The sequence below is a fragment of the Papio anubis genome, chromosome 10 (assembly GCF_008728515.1).
Source record: "Papio anubis isolate 15944 chromosome 10, Panubis1.0, whole genome shotgun sequence".
NCBI classification, from domain to species: Eukaryota; Metazoa; Chordata; class Mammalia; order Primates; family Cercopithecidae; genus Papio; species Papio anubis.
The window spans coordinates 77,819,058-77,837,781 of NC_044985.1; the positions used below are offsets into that span (position 1 = coordinate 77,819,058).

General features: G+C 33.6%; 1 pseudogene; it reads left to right on the forward strand.

Moving 5' to 3' along the window:
* The first annotated feature begins 15,876 nt into the window (after window positions 1–15,876).
* Window positions 15,877–18,321, forward strand: LOC110740996 (annotated as a pseudogene).
* The last annotated feature ends 403 nt before the right edge of the window (window positions 18,322–18,724 follow it).

An 18,724-nucleotide genomic window follows, 5' to 3' on the forward strand; every position in this document is an offset into this window, starting at 1 on the left:
TTATTTGAAGAAACAATAGCTGAAAATTTTCCAAAATAAAAAAATAATAATAACATCCATGATTTATTGAGCACTTATAAAATACCAAGAGTCCCTTTTCTGGGTTATGTGAATTCATAGACTCCTCAGTGAAATCTTAAGGGTCGCTTAATACGTATATATTTATATATGTAATTTTTGTATTTAAGCAAACTGAGACTTTTTTTTTTCTTTTGAGATTGAGACAGAGTCTTGTTCTGTTGCCAGGCTGGAATACAGTGGCGCAATCTTGGCTCACTGCAATCTCTGTCTCTCTAGTTCAAGTGATTCACCTGTCTCAGACTCCCAAGTAGCTGGGATTACAGGTGTGCACTACCACACCCAGCTAATTTTTGTATTTTTAGAAGAGACGGGGTTTCACCATGTTGGCCAGGCTGGTCTCTATCTCCTAACCTTGTGATCTGCCCACCTCGGCCTCCCAAAGTGCTGGGATTACAGGTGTGAGCCACCGCACCCGACCTGAGACATTTTAAGTAAAAGAAGATTCATTCATTTACCCATAATTATTTAGCTACTATATAACAGAGTCCTATTATTTGGATTCAGAATTCATTATGCTAACCTAATGCAAAGAAATAAACAAAATTGGTGTCTTGTTCTACATATATCAACACAATAATGCATGAACATCAATTGCAATAGATACACATAGTAAAGGAATATAAGGTGAGAAAATCAGTAAGCTAGAGTTACATGTGCTTACTTAATGAACTTCACAAATAAAATTTTGCGATTAACATTGTACTTATACATGCTACTCTGGCTTCTGGCACCCAGCCAAATTTTATTTGCAAATCATTTATAGTAATTTCTATTTTTGCATTTGTTATATTATGTATAAAAGAGAAAAAGAAGAACAAATAAAAAGATTCCAATCATTTATGTTACCCAATGAGTTGCCATTAGTGGTTTAAAGAAATGTTTTGATTTACCAAATAAACAATCACAGACTTGTTCTTCATCACACATAAAAGATTAAGACATTATTTTACCCTTTTCAAGTGCCATACCTAAACCAGATGATGAGTGCCAGTAGTTTAATTTAATGTAATAAGTAGTCAATTATTAATTAAATCTAGCTCTTCCAGCAAATTAACTACTTTGCAAGAACATCTGTAGCAGTATTGATATAAGGTCCCAGTTCATTTGATTATCAGTATCAGCACTACCACGGGTTTTGTTACAATCAAATTAAGCTAACCAATTACATCCAGCATTACATCACATAACAGTTAATTAAAATAATATTATTGTAAAAAAAAAAAAGCTTAAATTCAGTACTATTTCTCAAATCCTTCCCAGTAAAACCACCCTTTATGTACAGTAAACGTTAGTATAAATCAACAGTAAAGCTTCCGTTAATTCTAAACTTCAAGTTTCTTGTGGACACTCACAAATATCCTCCCCCAAACCACAAAACAGTAGTGAAACAGTATCCCAATGTGACTTCTAAGTCATAACCATCATTCGCCAACTAGTGAATTGCATTTTCCACTTACAAATTTACACAGACTGGAGAGGCCATAGGTCTCCCACAGATTTATTTCTTACATTTCTGCTGCCAAGATCTCAGCCCATTTACTTTGATCTGCTTCTGACTTATCTAGAAGAGCATGCTTATTAACTCCTTGGATAAAATGTTCATGTTACCTCCCATCTTTTTTTCCTAGCATGTTACTTAAATATCTATTTAACTTCTTGCATCTAATTTTTCATAAGAGATGTTATTCATCCAAACAACTTGCCATTTCATACTAGTAAGTCTTCTTTATCTACATGTATTTCTCTATTAAAGGTGAGTTTTCCTGGCTTAGGAGTCCTTGATCCATGCCAGCATCATTTAAGATTCTTTTAGAGCATCTCAGCCAGTATTTGCATATTTAATAGACATGTTACCATCATTGGATATTTATAACATGATAGAGTACGGATATATCATTTTGACGTAACAATGTTGGGTCCACCAAGATAATGTCATGCAGGTAGTAGTTAACTCTAAATGTATTTTACATTTAGTGTGACAGAGGACTCTCATAGATGTTCCTGGTTTTTGTTTGTTTGTTTGTTTGTTTTGGGTCTTTTTGTTTTGTTTTGTTTTGTTTTGTTTTGAGACAGAGTCTTGCTCTGTCGCCCAGGCTGGAGTGCAGTGGTGCGATCTCGGCTCACTGCAAGCTTTGCCTCCTGGGTTCACGCCATTCTCTTGCCTCAGCCTCCGGAGTAGCTGGGACTACAGGCGCCCGCCGCCATGCCCTCCTAATTTTTTGTATTTTTAGTGGAGACAGGGTTTCACAGTGTTAGCCAGGATGTTCTCGATCTCCTGACCTCGTGTACCCCCCGCCTTGGCCTCCCAAAGTGCTGGGATTACAGGCGTGAGCCACTGCGCCCGGCCGATGTTCCTGGTTTTAACAGTGGATATCTGATTGCACAAAGTTACCCCCAAACTTACGTTAGGGGTTTTTTGGCCAAATATTCTTTACCTTAAGTATTCACCTGCATTCATTAAAAAGCACGATTTATAGATAATAGGGCACATAATACCATAACAATTCAGGCATATAGCAAATATTTTATATCTCGTATACCTGAACTCCTTTCTTAATAAATCATCACACAATGATTTGTGGTTTTGTTGTTGAATGAAGCCAAAAAAGAGGTCCTATTTAATATAACATAAAACAAGAATAAGAGAAAATAGCATTACAATTATTGCAAGTATACATTTTTTCAGTATATTATTAGAATTTTGAAAGTGTAACACATAGAAAAATTCAGATAATATTTATTAAATCAGTGAAGACCTGCAAGTATTATTGTGTTGAAGTCTCTTTAGATTTAATAATATTTGCTTTATATATCTGGGTACTCCAATGTGAGGTGCATGTATCTTGAGAATCGTTACATTCTCTTGCATAGTTGATTCCTTTATCATTATATAATGACTTTCTTTATCTCTTTTTACTCTCTTTGACCTAATGTCTGTTTTGTTTGATATAAGTATAGCTAACTCTGGCTCGTTTTTGGTTTTCATCTGCATGAAATATATTTTTTCATTTCTTTACTTTCAGTCTATGTGTCTTTAGAGGTGAGAGGAGTTTCCTGTAGGCAACTTGTAGATGGGTCATTTTTTTCATTCATTCAACCAATCTACATCTTTTAAGTAGAAAGTTTATTCCATTTACAATCAATGATACTATTAATATTTTAGGACTTATTTCTGTCATTGTATTCATTAATTTCTGGTTATTTGGTATATCTATAATTTGCTCATTTCTTTCCCCTTTGTTGTTTATCATTGTGGTTTGGTGATTTTTTTGTAGTGGTAACATTTGAGTATTTTCACTTTCATATTGTGTGTTTGCTCTACCAGTGTATCTAATACTTTTCTGTGTTTTCTTGTGGTAAATATTGTCAATTTACTTCCATGCATGAAATTCCCTTAAGAATTTCTTATAGGTTTGGCCAAGTGGTGATGAACGCTCTTAGCTTTTGGTTGTCTGAGAAAGTCCTTATTTCTCATTCATTTAAAAAGCATAATTTTTCTGGGTATAGTATCTTTGCATTGCACTTTTTTTTCTTTCTACACTGTGCATATGTCATAGTATTCTCTCATAGCCTGTAAAATTTCTGCTAAGGAATCTGCTATTAGTATTATGAGGGTTCTTTTTCTTTTTTCCTTTTTTTTTTTTTAATGGAGACTGAATCTCACTCTGTCGCTGGACTGGAGTGCAATGGCACGATCCATGGGGCTTCTTTTTAAGGGGGTATATGCTTTTCCCTTGCTGTTTTTAGAATTCTCATTTCTTTGACTTTTTACAGTTTGACTGTAATGTGACATGGAGAAAACCTTTTTGAATTGTGTTTATTTGGGGATCTCTGAGCTTACTGTATCTGGATGTCTAAATCTCTTAGAGATATGGAAAGTTTTCAGCTATTGTTTCATTCAATAGGTGTCTTATTTAGTTTCTGTTGCTATAAAGGAATGCCTGAGGGTGGATAACTAATAAAAAAGGTTCATTTGGCTCACAGTACTTTAAGCTGTACAAGAAGCATGGCACTGGCATCTGCATATGGTGAGGGTCTCAGAATTCTTCCCTTCATGGTGAACAGAGATAGGGAGCTGGTGTGTGCAGAGATCACATGGCAAAAGAGGAAGAAAGATAGAGGAGAGAAAAGTTCCAGCCTCTTTTTAACAATCAGAACTCACTCATTACCACAAGGACAGCACCAAGCCATTGGTTAGGGATGTAGCCCCAGACCCAAACACCTCCCATTAAACACCACTTCTAATACTAGAATTCAAATTTCAATGTAAGATTTAAACAGTTCAAACAATTCATATTCCAACCACAGCAATAGGTTTTCTACCCCTTTGTTTGTCTCTTTGCCTTCTAGGCCACCAAAAATTTAAAAATTTGATCACTTTATGGTGTCCCATATGTCACAGACACTTTGTTTATTCCTTTTTATATTTTGTTTTTATTTTTGTCTGGGTTATTTCAAAAGACCTACCTCATGTTATAAAATCATGTGTTCTGCTTGATCTACTCTGTTGTTGAAATTTACAAATGTATTTTGTATTTAATTCAATGACATTTTCCATTTCAGAATTTCTGTTGGGTTCTTTTTTATATCTATTTCTTCGGTAAATGTCTTATTTATATCACGAATTTTTTTTTATTTATTTGCATCTTTTTTTCTGAGTTCTCTAATGTATCACTGAGCTTCTTTAATCTTATATTTAAGTACCTTTTGTAATTTCATAAATTTGTTTTGCATTGAAATCCATTGCTAGAAAATTGTTTCTTTGGAGGTGACATATTGCTTTTTCAAGTTTTTGTGTTTTTATGTTGATATCTGAACATGTGGTGTAACAATCAATTCTTCCAAATTTTTAAATTTGCTTTCATAGGGAAGGACATTTTCCTTAAGATGGATCTATGGTGTTTGTTGGGTTGGGCAGAATGCTCAGGTAGGGGCACCAGTAGCTGCTTGATGTCCCTGCTACTGGGGAGAACAGGGTTGCTATCTATGGCAGTAGCTGTAAACAAGAAGCTGGAGAGTATGTGCTTTGGCCCCAGGAGGCAGTTGCAGGTTGGGTAACCTTTCTTCAGGGCACTTGTAAATTTATAGCACCCCAGCTACTGTGGCTAGTGGGATGGTTACCTCAGATATGAAGTCAGCAGCCAGCAGCAGCATCTAGCTGCGGACAGGAAGGTCAGTGAGGCTCCAGAGATATGAACATGCAGGGGCTATTGGATCCCAGCATAGAATACAGTCTGGTAGGGGCTTGGTTTCAAAGTGGTGCCTTGATGTATCTCCTTATAACTCAAGGGGTATATGGAACCCAGCATGAGCTTTTGAGCAGTGCTGTCATGGGGTCTCTAAAGAGTTAGTCTCAGGGACCATATGGGTCAAAGTGTGCTCCTGCTGCTAGAATTGCAGGAGTCCACAGAGAGCACGTGGACCACAAGGGGTCACTTACTTATCATTTTCCCTCATTTGGCTCCCAGTTGATCCCTGTCTCATTTCCCTCTCCTTTCTTACTTTATGTGTTTCACTTCTCTATCAAATTCCAACATTCTCTCTTAGGTGATCCAGTCTAAGTGTGGTTACCTAGTTTGGCTCTTCTTTGTGGAGGAGGTGAGTACCAAATGCTTCTATTTAGCTAATTTGAAGTCCTTCAGTCTCTACTCTCCATTTAGACTGCATGATGTCCCCTAATACGGCAACTTACAGCTTTTATTTGGAGTTTAGGGTATTTGCATTTAATATAGTTATTAATATACAAAGTTTGTCTACCATATTATATTGGTATTTCTTTGCTATTGGTTCCATTTTTTAAAATTTTATTATTTTCTGCAATTCTTTTGCTTTCTCAGCTTCAAGCACTACATATTTGGTTATTTCCCAGAAGCATGTTTCTTCCCATTTCAAACTATCCTCACCTGTTGATGCGTCTGCCTTGAAACTTCCCTTTTGGCACATCTATTTGGCAATCTTAACTACTATTCAGATTTCAGATTAAATATAATTTCTACTTATATACCTTATTTGACTCCCCAGACTCAGTTACACTTCTAAAAGCACCTTGTTTGTCTTCTTTTTAATTTCTCTCACAGTTTGAATTAATTACAAAAAATAGATAAACCTGAGAAAAGCAAGTCATGAAAGAAATGTTAATGGTAGTGTTGCTACTGCTGTTTGCAGCTGTATCCCTAAAATTTGGCAGAAGTCCTTGAATTTAGTAAGTGTACAAAAGTACTCATTGATTGAATACATAAACTTAATACTTGCTTCTCACAAAACAGATATAAAATCGAAAGTACAGGAATAAAGGTTGGATCTTAATATTAGGATTTTAAAAATTGAAGCTGATTAAAATGAACTTTAATAAACTGAACTGAACTGTCTTTTGAATCAGTGGTTTCCTAATGAATGAATGTTTCTTCCATCCACAGAGCATGGTTTTGATTTTAAATTATGTATATCACTGTATTTAAACAAAAATTAGTATGTAAAGCTTCTTTTCCTTTGTTGCCCTGAAAATGGTGATTTATCAATAAGTATACCATACATAGCAAACCCAGTGAATATTAAATAACAAAAGTAATATTTAAATAGAGCATTATATCTATATATGGATATTAGGATTATAAGTAATGGTTTAACATAAAAGAGGGTAAATAATATCTTACAAATGTGACAATTTCTTCAAATTTATCAACATTTTATTTCTAAAAATGATCCATGAGAGAGATTAGGTATATCTAATTTGACATCTAAGAGAAGAAATGAGCTTGTACACAAATGCCCCAGTTTAAACTCCAGATTTATATAAAAATATGATGAGCATATAGACGTTTGCTTAACTAGAATGCATGTGTGTACCTTTTGTGTATTTTCCAGAATTTTTTTGTAGATGCAGCTTAAAATAAATTCCCAAAGACATACTTACAAAATTCAAATATGTCCTCAGTTATTTCTTAAGTTGATTATAGGTTAAATGTGAAAAAAATTTCAAGACGACAATATTTTTATGCTAACCTTTACAAATATATAATATGTTCCTTGGAATGTCCTTATGTCTCTATAGTGCTAACTCAATCCTAGCCGTCTTTCTGGTTTTAATTAATATTTACATCATTTTAAGCCTTCCTCCTCCAACTTAATTCATTTTTATTTTCTCTATTCCTTAAAGCTACTGCCAAGTATGGCACTCCAATTAAAAAAAAAAAAAAAAAAAACAGTTTTCTTCAAATATAATTAACATACCATAAAATCTACCCATTTAACCTTTACAATTTAATAGTTTCTAGTCTATTCAGAGCTACGAAGTATCAACATCATCTAACTTTAGATTACTTTAGTCATCCCCAAAGGAATTCCTGTATACATTTAACAGTTACTCATCTTTTGTGCATAGATATCCACTCGTTTCATCACTATTTCTCGAAAAGGCTCTTCCTTTACCATTGAATTATGTTGACACTCATCAAAAATCCATTTACCGTAAATGTAAGGGTTTATTTCTAGATTTGCAATTCTATTCCATGGATCAATGCATTTATGCTCATGTCAATAGCACACGAGTGCTACTTTAGCTTACTACTTAGCTGACTACTGTTGCATTGTAAATTCCGAAATTGGACAGTGTGTCATCCATCTTTGTTCTTTTTAAGATTGTTTTGGCTAATCTGTAGTTTCCAATTCCATGTAAACTTTAAAATCATCTTGTTAATTCTTTTATAGTAATTCTGTTAAATCTGTAGATTATTTGGGGGATTATACCTTCCTTAACAACATTAAATATTCTTATCTGTGGACATGGAATATTCAATTTATACAAGTCTTCTTTAATTGTTTTTAACAGTGTTTTATAAGTTGAAGTGTACAGATTTAAACTTTTTGCTGTGATATTAGTTTACAATTTTCTTTGCAATTTGGATTGTTCTCATTTTCTTTGCTTACCTAGTTGCCCTGACTAAAACTTCCAGAACAATATTGAGCACAAATGACAAGACAAGTATCCCTGTCTTGTTTCCAATTTTAGGGGGAAAAAACCCAGTTTCACCATTAAGTTAGCTGTGGATTTTTAATAGATGTTTGTTATTAGGAGCAAGAAGTCCTTTATTTTATTTTATTTTCTGTTCTTAATTCTTTAAGTGATTTTTTTTTATCACAAAAGGAGGTTATATTTTGTCAAATATGTCTATTGACGGGACCATGTGTGTTTTGCCCTCTATTATATTAATATAGTATATTACAATAGTTGATATTATAATGTTAAACCAACCTTGCATTCCTGGAATAAACCTCACCTGGTCACGGTAAATAATTCTTTTCATAAATAAGCTGGATTCATTTCCAATACTGTGTTGACGATTTCTAGTTTATATTTAAAGAAGATATTGGGTCTGTAATTTTCTTCTTTTGGGCTATCTTCGTCTAATCTTTGTATCAGAGTAACACTGGCATCATACAAGTTAGAGAGTATTTTTACTCTTCTAATTTCTGACAAGTTGTAAAAAATTACTATCAATTGTTTAAATACTTGTTAGAATGCACCATTAAAATCAGTTAGGACTGGGCTTTTTCTTTATATAGATTACTTAAATTATTATTATTATCTTTTTTATATTTCATAAGACTATTAAAAATTTTCTATAGCTTCCAGAGTTAGTTTTGGAAATTGTGGTTTTCAAAAAGTGTATTTAACTCATGAAGTTATCTAATTTTCTAGCATTTTTGTACTATTTTCTTATAATACTTTTTTTACTTCTGCAAAGTAATTTCCTCTTGCATTTCTTAATATAGCATGTTATTGTCCTGTCTCTCTCTCTTTTTTTATTGTTCAATCCAGCTGGAAATTTATTAATTCCATGGCTCTTTTCACAAAAACTATTTTTGTGGAATTTTTAAATTTTAAAAATTAAAAACATATATTTTTATTTTCGTAATTTCAGCTCTAATCTTTACATTTGTCATGTCTGCATGCTCTAGGTTTAATTTACTCTGTTTTCTAGTGTCCTATGGTGAATCATGAGGATATTAATTTGAGATTTCTTCTTTCTTTTAAATATAGGCAATTACAGTTGTAAATTTCTCTCCAGGCAGTTGATCTAGCTGCATTCTGCATGTATTGTTATAGTATTTGTTTGTTTTTATATATTTGTAAATATTTTTAAATTTCGCTTGTGTGAGTTCTTCATTAATTCATCATTTTAAGAGGATTATTTTCCCAACTTGATTTATGTTTTAGATTTCTAATTTTATTCCATTGTGATCAGATATTATAATTGTATTATCTCAATCCTCTTAAATTTATGGAGGCTTGCCTTATGGACTAGTGATTGGTTTATCATGGAGAATATTCCATGTGTGCTTGAGAAGAATATATATTCTACTGCTAATTGGTGGAGAGTTCCTTGCAAATTTGTTAGGTCTAACTGATTTCTAGCATTGTACAAATTTTCTGTATACTGCCTGAACTACTGCTTTATTGTTCTAATATAGTGTGGAAAGTAGAGATCTGAAGTCTACAACTGTAACTGTCAAATTGTCTCTCCCTTTGAGTCTTTCAATTTCTTCTTCATGTACCTTCTGGCTCTATTCTTAGGTGTCTATATGTTTATAATTATTTTATCTTTCTGATAGTTGTACTTACGTCATTATAAAATGTTTCTCTTAAGTTATAATAATGTTTGGTTAGAAAGTCTAAATTGTATATTTGTGTAGCAGTCCCTGCTCTTTTTTCATTTCCGTTTGCATAATATATCTTTTAACATTTTACTATGAATCTGTTTGTAATGTTCTGTTTCTTTATTCACTCTACTCTGACTTTGAATTAATTACTGAGTTTATTCATATTTAATGCTATTGATATGGCTGAGTTTACGTCATTTTAGTTTTGATTTCTGTATGTCTCATGTCTTTTTTGTTGCTCTCTTCATCTTTTACGGTATTCTTTTGCATTAAGGAGACTTTTTATAGTGTAAAATTTTACTACTTTTAGTGATTGCTTTCACTATATTGTTTATGTATTTTTCATTGGTGGCTCTATGGCTTACAAAATACATCTCAAATTATCAGAATTTATGTCAGATTTATAGAAAGTTATTACAGGGAGTTATAGAAACTTTAATCCTATACAGCTTTATTCTCTCTTTCCCCTTTTTGTGTCATCAATGCTTTCTTTCTCTCTCTAGCTCTTTCTATACATATATACATATAACATATATAACATACATGTTATGTGTATATACAAATTATATATACATAATTTATGCTCTATTTATATATAAAATATATACATATGTGTTTTATTTATATATAAATGATATAACATATATGTATATAAATTGTTCATATTTTTAGGTATCATATATACATATTTTACATTTATATATAAATTATATATACATCTATACATAATTTCATATCTACATATATGAAATTAAGCTTATCTGTTATATATGTTTTACATATATCAATGTGTGGGTATATATGTACACACACATTATATATATGCACACATAAATATATATACACACCCAAACATATATATATGTGTGTGTATATATATACAGGAAGTTTATATGTATTGCTATCATGGAGCCTCAAGCTTCTTCTTAATTATTTACCATCATAATCACCATTGTTTCAATAGCAGTCTTTGGGTTTACTTTCCCCGTGCTCTGTTCCAAATAAAAAGTAAAAGTTATGGGGCTCTCTGTTCTTAAGTCTTACAGCTCTCCCTGGACATAACCTGTCTGCCATTGCTCTCAATATGAAAAGGGGTATAACAGCCAATTTATCTGGGAATGGGAAACTGCTTTACAATCAGATTGCTGGAAGAGTGATGGTCTTCTCAAATTGTCTCTCCTGACGTGAAGCGTCCCTCTGACTATGCAGCTAGCTAGGGTGAGAGTGACCATTGCCCAACATTGTCCTGCCTTTTCTGTTGTGGAATTTCCACCATAGTAACAGAGATTGGGTGGAAGAAGAAAGCCCCTGACCCCTGGGCTTCAGTTGCCTGGACTAGTGCTTCAACAGCATGAAGGTTATAAAATATGCTGTTGTTCTGACCTTCCCATTAAAAACAAACAAACAAACGAAAACAAAAACAAAACAGAGCCCTATACTAGGAGATGGGAGGAGAGGAAGCCTCATCTTTTTGGCACACCATCCTAGAGGAGAGCCTTTATTTCACTAAACTGGGACTAGTGAAGTGACAGAATGTGACTTGAATTTACAGATTCTCACTGTTCTTAACAAGCTTTAGTAGATTTTTCTAAATAAATATTTCTTTCTTTCATGAATACTCTTAGGAAAATTTCCAGAGACTTGAGAGGGGTGTGTGTGTGTGTGTGTGTGTGTGTGTGTGTGTGTGTGTGTGTGACAGAGAGAGAGAGAGAGAGAGGGGAGAGAGAGAGAGAGAGAGATTTCTATTTTCATCAGTTGTGGTTGCTTTTCCAGGGAGAAGATCCAGGGGCACCTTGCATCACTATTAGGGAAATGTCTCCCTTCTTGTGTAGTACTCCTATTTAATCACATTATAATGTATTACTTTTCATAATTATGCAAATCTTTCCATTTATTTATGCCTTTTTAAATAAATCAGTCAATTTTTTGGATCTGCCAAGTTACATTGGATATATGGTTTGGATCACCCTTTGATCTTGAATGGAAAGTTAGTTTTGTTGGACATTTGTGTTTGGATCAATAAAATGATAATTATATTATTTCTTGGACAGATTCTCCACTGAGATTAAATTGTATCAATCTCGCTGCTAAAATCTACTGATTTTCTGGTGAAATTTATACTCCTTACTTTAGAATGCATTCATAAATAATCTCTGTTAGCCTCTAGCTTGTTATTGTGAACATATTTTCATTTTTCCCATGCATAGCTCAGAGCTCTTAGACATGCCATTTCATTCAGTGGCATGCATTTTCTGCATTTATCTCTAATTCTAAACTTCAGTGTAACTATTAACTTCCTAGAAGCCCAGCTAAAACCCCCCGTCTGTTGCCATCTGATTAGTGTTCCCACTTCTGAGATTTTATATTATGCATATTAGGAGATAGCTCCATCACTTATCATAGCAGATTACAATCTTTGAGTTATTTTCTATCTTATTACTATAATATGCTCAAGAGCTTTTGTATCTTCCGAGTTTTTAGTTATTCTTTTGACTTCAGTATCTGAGCATCAGAGGTACTAAAGAAAAGCTCATTTTTCCTACAAAGCCCTTCTACAAGCAGAGCCCCTGATGACACTCAGTACTTACTTAGTGTAGTACTTTTAATTTAGTATGAGGGACTAGAAGCATTGAAAAGTTATGGAACCATTATTTTTGCTTTGATTTATAATTATTAAGTTATTTAAAATAAAAATGTAAAGTTGTACAATTTTTAATAAAAGTATAACTAAGACCCTTTGTAAATGAGTTATTATTATTATTAAATCATTATAGCCTGCTATATTTTGCAGGTATCTTCTAATTTTAAGTTTCAAAAATTGTTCATTTTTAATTAACATTAAAATTTGTACATATTAAGTGTCCACTAAGATTTAAAGTATGCTCCTGGCTGTGCATTTCTGATTGCTTTTGTTTCATATTTTATACTTATACATAAACATATGTATAGTTTTACAAGCTAATCCCAATCTTATTTGATCTCCTCACTGGATCTGAAAGGTTATTTTTAATGATTATTTACCAATTTTATAGATAAGGATATTGAAATTGTTAGAGATTAAATGCCTTTTTCCAAGTTCATGATACAGTCTGACGTCTGCTGCTGAACACTTATATTTACATGCATTGACACTCAATCTTTCTTCTGAAACTGAGAGTGTTTCCTTTCTTCAAGCTTTGTTTTTTACATCTCAAAACAGGATATCAGGGAGAAATGACAAATTACGGAAGTGGTTACCTGATAAAAAATCTTACTACCTTTAGGTGAAACACTTAAAGGACTTTTTAGCATGGTGACAGTGTATTTGGCTTAGGTTTGTGTTTTCCACATTTAATGTCATCTTTACATCTTTCAAAAGCCAGCAAGGGTTTGCTATTCAGAAAGAGAGAGCATCTCACCTTCACAGCAAGAGACATCCTTTTAGATAATCCTTAGAACAAGCTAATGCTGAAAAACCTGATGGCATGAAGGAAGAGACCCATGTTGGAAAGGGAATATGGGTTGTTTACTAAGGGAAGAAATGCCAGTATCAGGCGCAACACTCATCTAACAGTGGGAATACTTGTTACATTAACAAGATTTACTGACAGACTCCATCTGTGTCTTCTCACCAAACAAGGTCACTCAGTCAGATACTATGGAGCCTAATGAGGAAAATGCCAAGTCTCTGGAGTGATAATAGAGGTTCACTCTGACTTACGCCTCAGGCACTGGCAATATTTTTAGGTCTGGAAAATAAAGTAAGGCACAGAAAAAGGTCATAATTTTTATCGAGCCAATCCACCTTGAAAAATAACTGTGCAAGTGAGCATATTTAATATTTTTTTTTTACTTTCTTGAAATTCAAGGTTACTTTTCTCTTTTTCAAAGTAGTCCTGAAGGGTTTTAATACTTACCTGAACATTACATTTATATATGGTATTAGGTTAAAGGGTCTGTGCCACAGCTCCTTTATTTTATATCTAAGAAAGGAAATACCTACAAAATGCTAAAGGGGCTTGTTGTTTTTGTGCATGTAATGTATTATTAGCTCTTTCTTTGAGAAAAAGGCCTCACAGAATTTTTCTGTAGCATTAGATATCACGATGTTTCTTAAACTTGGGAATTAGATGTTTGGTTTCATGTCTTAGCAGCTGTAATCACAAAGCTATTAAGTAGCTTTTTTACTTGAGCAAATAGCTTATCATCTCTGAACCTGTGTCCTTAATGGACAAATAATGGATTTAGAATAAATAATAATTGAGATCCCTTAAAATGTAAACACGCTCCAGGCTCGTTACTTATACATCAAACATATGTACCTTTTTTTCTTGTCAGCAGACCTCTTCAAATACCCACTATATATAGCCCTAGTTTGATTCATGTAAACCACATGATATTAGAACATACCTAATTTCCTGGTCTGTTTTTATTATCCCTGCACTTCGTTCAAATGTCATCCACTAATTTGGTATTTCCTATAGATTTATGAAGTCTTAAAGTGTTTTGCTACAGCTTCCTTTATACATTCAAATTTTATTATAAAAATAAAAATAAATTAAAATATTTCCTAGCTTATCAACTACTTCTACTCCTTTTTTTATTTCTCAGAAAGGATTCTCTGTTTAAAAACAAAACAAACAAACATACAAACAAAAAAAAAAATCCACTAAGACATGAATAACACAATCTGTACTTTATTTGCTATACTGAAGTCAAAGATTGCTAAGAATAACTGACCTTAAACATAATGGGAAGGGAAGCTTTCACAAGGATAAGACCCTGGATATAATCAACATTCACCAAAAACAAATCATGAACTGTAAATTTGCTGACTTATTGTAGTGCAATTGAGTAAAAGCCTCCCTGGAAAATTTAAAATATTTTATTCAACTAATTTTACTAAAAAGCAATTAGGTATTGGTTGCCTTGTTAAGAGAATCAGGAAAGACAATTTGTCTAAGTTAAGGCATTTGAATTTGAGGTACCGTTGATCTAGAACACACCATACAGAGTCCAGAGCTGGTAAAGGTCCATCAGTTAGAAGTGACATAGAAAAGAACAAGACAGAGTAAAAGCTCTATGCCATCAGGACTAGAGATTAGTTTGTTAATTGAGAAATCAAATTATGGCAAGGATTAATAATAAAGAAAATGCCTTAAATATTTCAATTTGTAGCTTTTAAATGCATAAATTTAACTGAAACTCTTTAAAATAAGACCTAGCATTTTTTTTTTAGTATAAGCCTGCTGACTGGCATTCTGTTTTTTTAATAAACCACACATAAAATATCTCCCTGCCTCAGTACTACTGAAAAACGATGTGTACCACAGTAACAAATCTCAAAAGGACACTATTTCTAGAGTGTCTCTGCTTACTAAACCAGCGTAAGAACGTTCACACCTTGAGTTACAAATTTTTACAATAATTCCTTCATTCCTTTACCATCTTGACGCCTTTTTAAAAATGTAGCATAATAAATATAGTTTTGATATAATTAATTTATAAATTTTTAGATTTACATAAATCTCTCAGCAACTCCAATTTTATTATATAAAAATTAAACACTATATTTCTTATGTCCATGTAAAAATATTATTTCATAATGCATCTCAAAATTCAGTATTTTTTATTAACACACAATAACATATATTAATACCTGATACATATTTACGGGGTACAGATGATTTTTGATACATGATACAATGCAAAATGATCACAACAGGCTATTTATTATATTCATCATCCAATCATTTGTCATTTCTTCATGATGGAAACATTCTAAATATTCTTTTCCAGGTATTTTGAAATATACCATTAATTACTGTTAACTATAGTCATCCTGTAGTACTATAAAAAACTAGAACTTATTCCTTCCATCTAATTGTATGTTTGTGCTCATTAACCAACCTCTTTTCAGCCCTAGGCTTAGCCTTCCCAGCATCTGGCATCTAGCACTCTACTTTCTACTTTCGTGAAATCAACTTTTGTAGCGCCCACAGATGAGTGAGAGCTTGTGATATTTGTCTTTCTGTGCCTGGCTTATTTTCTTTAACTAAATGACCTCCAGTTCCATCCATGTACCTGCCAATGACAGGATTTTATTTATTTTTTCTTATGGTAGATAGAATTCCATTGTGTATATATACCATGTTTACTTTATTCATTCTGTTGTTGATGGACAGTTAGATTGATTCCATATCTTCGTTACTGTGAATAGTGCTGCAATAAACAAGTGGGGTACAGCTTTCTATTTGATATGCTGATTTTTTTTCCTTTGAATAAATACTGTAAAATTAGATTGCTGGATCCTATTGTAGGTTTTTTTTTTTTTTTTAGTTTCATGAAAAATTGTCACACTGCTTTCCATAATAGCTAAACTAATTTACATTCCCATTAACAATGTGTAATAGTTCCCTTTTCTCCTAGTCCTTTCCAGCATTTATTTTTTATTTCTTTGATAATAGCCATTCTGAGGTTAGATGATATCACATTGCCGGTTGAACTTGCATTTCCACGATGATTAGTAATGCTGAGCATTTTTTGATATACCTGTTAGACATTTGTTTGTCTTGTATGTCTTATTTTGAGAAAAGTCTACTCGGATTCTTTCCCCACTTTTTAATGGGTTTATTCATTCTTTTGCTGTTGAGTTGTTTGAGTTTTTTTTTTTTTTTTTTTTCCTGAATTCTGAGTATTAGTCCCCTGTCAGATTAATAGCTTTTTCTCTCAATCTAAAGATTGTTTCTTCACTCTGTTTATTATTTTCTTTGCTGTCCAGAGCTTTTTAGTTTAATGTAGCCCACTTATCTATTTTTGTAGAGGCATTTTACCCGTGCTTTTGAAGTCCCAGTCATAAAATCTTTGACTAGACAACTGTCCTAAAGCATTTCCCCTGTTTTTGCCTAGAAGTTTTATAATTTTAGGTCTTATGATTTAAACACTTAGTGTTACTGTGATATATCACACTTATTAATTTGCACATGTTGGAAATATGTTCATCGTCTACTTCTTTCTGCCTGTGGAGGCCACCGAGGAAGCATTGTTAAAGTCTCTCTGCCCCTTGCCATCATGTCTAAATCAGAGTCTCCTAAAGAGCCTGAACATCTGAGGAAGCTCTTCATTGGATGGTTGAGCTTTGAAACAACTGATGAGAGCCTGAAGAGCCATTTTGAGCAATGGGGAATGCTCACGGACTGTGTGGTAATAAGAGATCCAAAAACCAAGCACTCCAGGGCCTTTGGGTTTGTCACATACGCCACTGCGGAAGAGGTGGGTGCAGCCATGAATGCAAGGCCATACAAGGTGGATGGAAGAGTTGTGGAACCAAAGAGACCTTTCTCAAGAGAAGATTCTCAAACATGAGGTGCCCACTTAACTGTGTAAAAGATATTTGTTGTTGGCATTAAAGAAGACACTGAAGAACATCACTGAAGATAATATTTTTGAACTGTATAGAAAAATTAAAGGGATTGAAATCGTTACTGACCAAGGCAGTGGCAAGAAAAGGGGCTTTGCCCTTATAAACTTTGATGACCATACCATGCTGGGAATGGCCACAACTATGAAGTTAGGAAAGCCCTGTCAAAGCAAGAGATAGTTAGTGCTTCATTCAGCCAAAGAGGTCGAAGTAGTTCTGGAGACTTTGATGGTGGTCATGGAGTTAGTTTCAGTGGGACTGACAACTTTGGTTATGGAGGAAACTTCAGTGGTCTTGGTGGCTTTGGTGGCAGCTGTGGTGGTGGTGGATATGGTGGCAGTGGCGATGCCTCTAATGGATTTGGTAATGATGGAAGCAATTTTGGAAGTGGTGGAGGTACAATAATTTTGGCAATTACAACAATAGTTCAAATTTTGGACCCATGAAGGGAGGAAACTTTGGGGGCAGAACTTCTGGCCTCTATGGTGGTGGAGGCCAATCCTTGGACAAACCATGAAACCAAGGTGACTATGGCGGTTCCAGTAGCAGTAGTAGCTATGGCAGTGGCAGAAGATTATAACTACTGCCAGGAAACAAAGCTTAGCTGGAGTGAAGAGTCAGATAAGTGACAGGGAAGCTACAGGCTACAACAGATTTGTGAACTCAGCTAAACACAGTGGTAGCAGGGACTAGCTGCTACCAATGGGGAAAAAAAAATGTTTTAGACAAATACTCATGTGTATGGGCAAAAAACTCGAGGACTGTTTTTGCAATGAATTGTTTAACAGGCTATTTTAGTTTCTGTTCTGTGGAAAGTATAAAGCATTCCGACAAAAGATTTTAACGTAGTTTTTTTTTTTACACCCATGCTGTTGATTGCTAAGTGTAATAGTCTGATCATGATGCTGAATAAATGTGTCTTTTTTTAAATGTGCTGTGTAAAGTTAGTCTACTCTGAAGCCATCTTGGTAAATTTCCCCAACAGTGTGAAGTTAGAATTCCTTCAGAGTAATGCCAAGTTCTATTTGGAATTTATATACAGTCTGCTTGGGTGGAGAAGCCATTGTCTTCAGAAACCTTAGTGTAGTTGAATGATAGTTACTGTTATGACCTGAAGGTCACCATTAAAAGGGATCACCCAAGTCACCCAAGCAAAATCATGGAATTATTGGTTATAAAAATAATTGTGGCCACATCTTATGCAATATATCTAAATTGAATGATAGTACCAGATAAAATTATAGATGAGAATGAAGCTTTCGTATCATCCATTATCATGTGTAATCAATAAATGATTTAATTCTCTTGAAAATAAAATACAATAATTTGCATGTTTTGAACGATGTTTGCATCCCTGGGATTAAATTTGACTTGATCATGGTGTGTTATCTTCTTGATATGTTGTTGGATTTGACTTGCCACTATAATGTTGAGGATTGTTTCATTTACATTCATCAGGTTTATTTGCCTATAGTTTTCCTTTTTGTTGTGAACCTATCTAGTTTTGGTATGAGGGTAGTGCTGGTTCATAGAATGATTTAGTCAGAATTCCCTCCTCTTCTAATTTTTGGAATAATTTGAGAA